Raw genomic sequence first — 6,639 nt, forward strand, 5'->3', positions numbered from 1 at the left:
GAGGGGGAAGGAGAAAAAAAAAAAAAAAAAAAAAAGTGCTCTCATTATGGATTGTGTAGCTGGCCAATCCTTCCCTGAGGTCCCTTCTAACCCCATTGCTCTGGAAAAACTGCATAGAAGGCAGCATTGTTTGAACTGCCCGGCTTTCTGCCTTGGTGTCAGGTGAATAAGAGCGCACCTTAACAAACACGTGCTCTCATTATGGATTGTGTAGCTGGCCAATCCTTCCCTGAGGTCCCTTCTAACCCCATTGCTCTGGAAAAACTGCATAGAAGGCAGCATTGTTTGAACTGCCCGGCTTTCTGCCTTGGTGTCAGGTGAATAAGAGCGCACCTTAACAAACACAGTCACCCACCTATGTCACAAGTTTTGCCTGTCAGCAGCTAGAGGTGCAGGGCCCCAGAACCCAGACTCCCCTTGCACCCATCTCCTTGACAGCTGGCAGGCTTGTCACCAGGTTTGTTTGTCAGCAGCTTGAGGTGCAGTTTCCCCCAAACCCCTGCACCTATCTCCTTGAAACTTGGCAGGCATCGTTGCCTCAACAGGAGCTACCATGCCTGCAGTTTTGACCCAACCGTGGCTTAACACATGTACGTGACATGAGTTTTTTTGCTTTCAAGAATTTGAAGTGCAGTTTCCCTAAAATCCTTCCACTCATCCCCTTGAAACTTGGCAAGCTTCATGCCCTTAGAAGGGGCTACCATTCCTGCAAGATTCATCCAAATCAGGCCAGAAATTACAAAGTTTCCAGCTTCTCCATTATAGCCCATGGGCAAAACAGAACAGCAGTTTCAAATCAAAACGAAATGCCGTTCTGTCAAAATGGAATGGTGCCATTTCACACAGCTCTAGTAATTACACATGCAGGGAGGCTGCTCCAAGGTGCTATAGGAGACCTTTGTGAAACCCCACAACACAAGAGTATACAGGTTGCAAACAAAAGTGCTGGTGTTGTGTACTACCTGCTACAGCAAGAGCTATAGTCTGTAAGTTTGGAATAAATATACTGATGGTGCAGAAATTATAGGTTTATCTTAATTAACATGACAATAAAACATTGCATCAGTTTGCTTAATGGAGGTCTGTCCAATACACTCACTATGTAGCTATGGAAAAATTGCATTAAAAAACATTTTTTTTTTCCTTTCATAAAAGGTGCAATACTTAAGTAGGGACGATGATCCTGAAGTTCCTTTCAGTGCAATCACTGAGTTCTTATACTGCAAATCCTCCTTTTACACAAATTACTAAAGAAACTTTGTATTAAAAAATAAATTAGCCATTAATAACCAAGTTCAATTGAGAGGGACTGCAAAAAATTGTGCATACCTAAAGAGGGGAACAAGCAGTACACTTCTTTGAGGATTCTGAGCTCCATATCCTCATAATGAATATTGTACATTTATTTCTTAATTTTGTAAAATAAGACGACAAGCACACTGATTTGCAGATTTGTTTCTCAGTCTTCCTTGACTAATCAGCATCTTTATTTGATCAATAAGATTCTGAAGTCTGTCATTTGTTTTATTAAAAAAATAATTTGAAAAAGAAATATTATATAATCATGTATTAATATTATTAAAACGTATGTCGATGCTGTTGAAAACAAATTTTGAATTATATTAGCTATCATAGCCCTTTCATATCATCACTTTAAAAACAAACAAAGGCATTTTAATTGATACTTGATTGAAGAGTTGGAGGGGGAAGCGTAACAGGTCTTTGTGGCTAAAACTGCATCTTCCCTCACAACGTTAAAGTCATTAGGAAAGCCTAAAGGATGCTACACTCCAGGAGGGATAGGAAGTCTGCTGGTTCAGCAACAGGATTCAAGACTCATGACAGCATGGTGCAGTTCAATTGACCTATCATACAGAGCAAATATAGAAAATAGTGTATTTAATATGAACTATAATGAAAAACAATTTTATCCACTTTTCAAAGGGCTTTTGCCATTTTATACAATATCAATATTTTCAATTGCTTAAATAGAAGCCTCAATAACCTAACATTCTAATAAGTAAAAAAAATGTTTCCCTTTGTGGGGAATAAATTAAAATAAATACATTTTAATTTCATCCAATGCCAGAAGTGAGCCTCTGTGCACACGAGTATGCAAATGACAATCCAAATCATTAGTGAATGAGTACTTGCCTCCTGTTTGGAAGTACTACCATATTTACTCAAATACAAGATTAGGCTTTTACCCCCCAATTAACATGGGGGGGAAAAAAAAAAAGAGCTCCTTGTCTTGTATTTACATACAAGGAAACTTCATTACATACATCATCATTAAACTGTTGCTAAAAGCAGCATGTGCTCAATGGAAGCCAACTATGATGTTGATTAAATGCAGCCAAAACTTTGTTTTTTTAGTCATGCTCAAAAAACAAAACACCCAGCCCACATGGTAATCTACCACAAGCATATATTTGTGCAACCCATTTGAACAAGATATGGTAATACCTATTGCATGCAAGCCCCCTCAGTGCTCTTTTTCAAGTCATGGCGAGTTACTACATTTCACCTCCTTCTTCACTCTCACAGCTGAGCTGTACCTTTGCTTCCCATTTCCAACTATTCCCATTTCTTCAGCAGCCTTAAATGTCTGGCAAACATCACCAAACAGGGCCCAAAACAGTTCACCCAGAATCCCTGTCACCCCGCTTCCCTCAACCTGTCACATCATTAGTTTAGCCCCACAGTCCATGTGGTAGAGCCAAACAAGGTTGCCCTGAGCTTCAACTGCATATAAATTATGTATTCAGGGTCATCTTGTAGTCAAGTAAATATGGTGAATATAGTATCAACAACTGTGCATGTTAATGGTCTCTCTTCCCTATATAAATTCAAGGCTATGGATCACTTAATATATGAATTTAAAGATTTAATTAGATTTTAGACATGGAAAATAACAAATGTTATGATTTCCATGCCTAGAATCTAATTATTGGAGGGCAATTAGGAAAACAGAAGGAGCTGCTACCGGAATGGGGAGCAAGCAGGCTGGTCCCCACCCCCCTTGCCTGTCCAGTGACTGCACCCCCTGCCATCTTGCTGGAGTGGCAGCAGAGAGGGAGATTTGTCTTGGAATCAAGTAAATATGATACTTTGTGCAAACATCCAATAGTTTCTTTTTAGAACTCCATTAAAAGTTGAGTATTCTAAAGTTTTGCTGTTTCTCAAATACATCAAACAACTGTAGTAACACTCTAAACTTAAAAAAAAAAGCCAAAGCAAAGCAAAGCAAACCAGAAAAAACAAAGACTTATGTCATAGATCTCTAGATCATTCCATACTTGGCATTCTTATTCATAGCATTTCCAGAGTAGGAGATTCAGTTCATTTCAGCCAGCTCTACATGTCTGGTAAATTACTTTATGCTTTCATATTTTAAGCACAGTATTCAACATTAAATTTAAGCCTGTAATCTGTATTTTCCATTTCATTTATAAAAGCTGAAAAATATAATTTATTTTTTCAAGTTAAGACAATACTACTGGACAGCATCTTGTATGAAAAGTTTGACTTCCAGCATGAAGTCAGTTTTTTTCCAAACAGATTATAGAGTGCCCAAGAGGGGCCATGAAGGAGAAAACAAACAAGCAAACAAAAATGATTGGTATTACTAGAAATAATATCAAAGCTATATGAAGGTGTGTAAATATTAAGGTAACTTCAGTAATTTTTCTTTCTACTTATCTGGAAAAGGACTATATTTTGCCAGGCAGTCAACCATGAACTCCCCCAGTTGTCGATAAGAACCAATATACATATTGTATTTCCTTTTATGAGCAGGCTATCAAATTAGCATTTTTAAGTTTGCTTAACAGCTTAATTATGATTTTCACATTCAAGAAAAATATATCAAAGCCTCAAAAATATATTAGAAGCTTGATAATGAACTGTGGTATATTAAGCAGACAAGAGAACATTAAAGATAGATGTAGCAATGAATAATTAAGAAATGGTTAAGTAAAACTGGAGGTTAAAATTAGAAGTTATGCTTGTGTAGAAAGTAGATAATGGATTAAGCCAATTAGTGCTAAGGCAAAGACAGACAGAAATAGGTGTGGGTGGGATAACAAAAATGAGGGGCTACTTAAGAAAAGGCAATACTTTCCCATTATTATTCTGGCTCTTAAATGTATAGATTTCACAAAAACCATTCCTAGTTTGCACAAGGAAAAACAACAACAACAAAAAAATAATCACAGGAATTCCTAACATTTTAAATTTTGCATTTTTTTGTTTGATTTGTTTTCCCCCTGCATTTTGACTTTTCCATAATATATGGAAATTTGGACTGTGTTTGCAAATAAAGATACCTAGTTTTGGAGCAAAATAACTTGAAAAACACAAGTTTTTAAAATTAACTGCAAAAAGAACATTTTGTACTTCTGCTGCTGGCTCCTTTCCAGCAACTAGGTTCTGTTCCAAAAGCTACAATTGTCATGTTGTGGGGCAGGCAGGAGCAGACAAAGAAAAGAGATAGACACGTGAAATTATCAAAAAGAATATAGTATTAGAAGAAATCCAAAGGTGACAAAGATAGTCAACCTACAACATTAACCCTCTAAATTCCATTCAACGTAGTTTTCTCTTCAGTCAGGAATGTATTACTATTGAGTGGCCTTAACCACTATGTGTGCATGTGCCTCTTGCTCTGCCTCAAATCCCTTTGAGGTAGGGCAACAGGCATGTGTGGGAAACAAAAATGTTCCCTGCACTGTAAGTTTGCAGCGCAGGGAGATAAGTTAGATATCCAGGGGTCTAAAAAAAGCAAAGTCCCTGACCATGCTCTGAGGCAACCAGAGGCTGGGTCCTCCATAGAGACACTCTGGCTGCCAGAGCGTCTCTATGGTTGCCTCTTGCCCTGGTGATGAAACACGCGGCCACCTAGGTCCTGTCAATGGCCTAGTGTTTCAGCACCAAAGCTCCAGTGGCAGTGAGTAAGGGGTCGGGGGGGGACATGGATTTGGGGGTATTTTAGAGAGTGAGAGACTTTGGGATTTTTTAAAATCAGGGATTTTTCAGTTTTCCAATAGGGAACACCAGAATTCCTGCTAGGGAGACCAGTGGCAGGACCCTGCTTGCTCAGAGCTGGCACCTTGGACCCATCTGGCTATGGCTGACCTGCTGGACAAATGGGGCCAGGAGGACATGCTTTGACAGTTCAAAGCAGGCCACCACACCCGGAACATCTTCTGAATGATAGCTGCCCAGATGGCCAGGCAAGGGACACAAATGGCAGTAGTGCCACACAAAGGCCAACCCTGCAACCACAGTCCACTGGCAGCTGGCCCAGAGGAGTATGGGTGCATCCACACATGCAAGCACATGCACTTGCAGAAGCTCAAACAGAAGCAGTGCAAATTTGAGTCAGGGCTTTTTGCCTCAGAGCACATGCTCAGACATGCACTTTGTTGTGGAGCAAATTGTGCCACTTGGGGCAAAATGACCCTGCCTGGCTCCTCCCGCAACCAGGGGGAGTTAGAGCCTGGGGCCAGCACCTGTGCCATCCCCAGCAGTATAAAAAGCTGCCCTGTCCAGGCCCCATTCATATAAAGAGCTGCCCTGGCAAGCAGCTCAGGGCTACTCGCTCTCAGGAGCCCAGCCACTTGGTACCTCGGGACACTACCCCTTATGCCAGCTGAACTGCTGCAGCAGCATCCCAAAATCCATTTTTAAAAATACCCCACAAAAACCATGTTCTTCCACAATTAAAACAAAAGACCACTCCACACACACATATATATCGAAAGAGAGAGAGAGGGAGAGAGCGCGCGCAATGCTTTATTGGTATATTTAAAATGTTAAAGCAATGTGGAAGCCTACCAGTGTCTCTATCATCATGATAAAATAAATTCTAAATACCCATGTGTTGATGTGCAAAGAAAACCAAAGTACACATGATGGGTGCGTGATTGGTGGAGAGGTGGGCTTCTTTGCAGGAAGGGGGTAAGAAGGGGTGTGGGGGAAGGCAGGTGGGTGTGTGGTGGGATGTGGGTTGGTGTGTAGGTAAGTGTGGGGTGATTGCTAGGGTGACTGTGGGTGTGGGGGACCTTGTGGGGGGGCTGCTCAGGAGGGGTGGGTCCCCTGGCCCCCACAGGGTGCAGCCCTCCCCAAAAACAAAGCACATAATCCCCCCCCCCACCTCCCCCCAGGGCCCCAACTCCACCCTGGAGGGCCTAGCTGGGCCCAGTATGTGGTCCCTGCATGCCGCGCTGGATCCTGCTACCATGGGCCCAGCCCGGTCAGGCAGCAGAGGGGCCCCAAGGGTGGCAGGACCTGGCTGGGCAGTGATCAGGAGGGGCCAGCAGGCATCCCCCCATGGTCCAGTGAAAAACAATGCTGCAAGTCCAAAAGTGCCAGATGTTATGCTAGAGGGGTATAGGTTGTAGCTGTGTTGGTCTAAGGACATAGGCAGACAAGATTGTTTGGGTAAATCTGATATCTTCTAATTAGACCAACTCAAATAGTTGGAAAAATTCTTCTTTGCTGGCTTTTGGGTGTAAATTCCCTTTGTCAGGCTGAAGAAGCATCTGCAGATGTTCATAGATGTTAGGGTCGGAAGGGACCTCAATAGATCATCGAGTCCGACCCCCTGCATAGGCAGGGAACAGGGCTGGGTTCAGC

At 41.8% G+C, this 6,639-nt stretch overlaps 1 long non-coding RNA gene across 1 annotated transcript in view; it reads right to left on the reverse strand.

Moving 5' to 3' along the window:
- Positions 1-1,825: 1,825 nt before the first annotated feature.
- LOC102368496 overlaps positions 1,826-6,639 on the reverse strand; it is a 12,305-nt gene continuing 7,491 nt past the window's right edge. Inside the window, exon 3 of the long non-coding RNA XR_323111.2 lies at positions 1,826-1,865. This is a non-coding gene — a long non-coding RNA (uncharacterized LOC102368496). The remainder of the gene's footprint in view (positions 1,866-6,639) is intronic.

Source organism: Alligator sinensis, unplaced genomic scaffold (assembly GCF_000455745.1).
Source record: "Alligator sinensis unplaced genomic scaffold, ASM45574v1 scaffold755_2, whole genome shotgun sequence".
NCBI classification, from domain to species: Eukaryota; Metazoa; Chordata; order Crocodylia; family Alligatoridae; genus Alligator; species Alligator sinensis.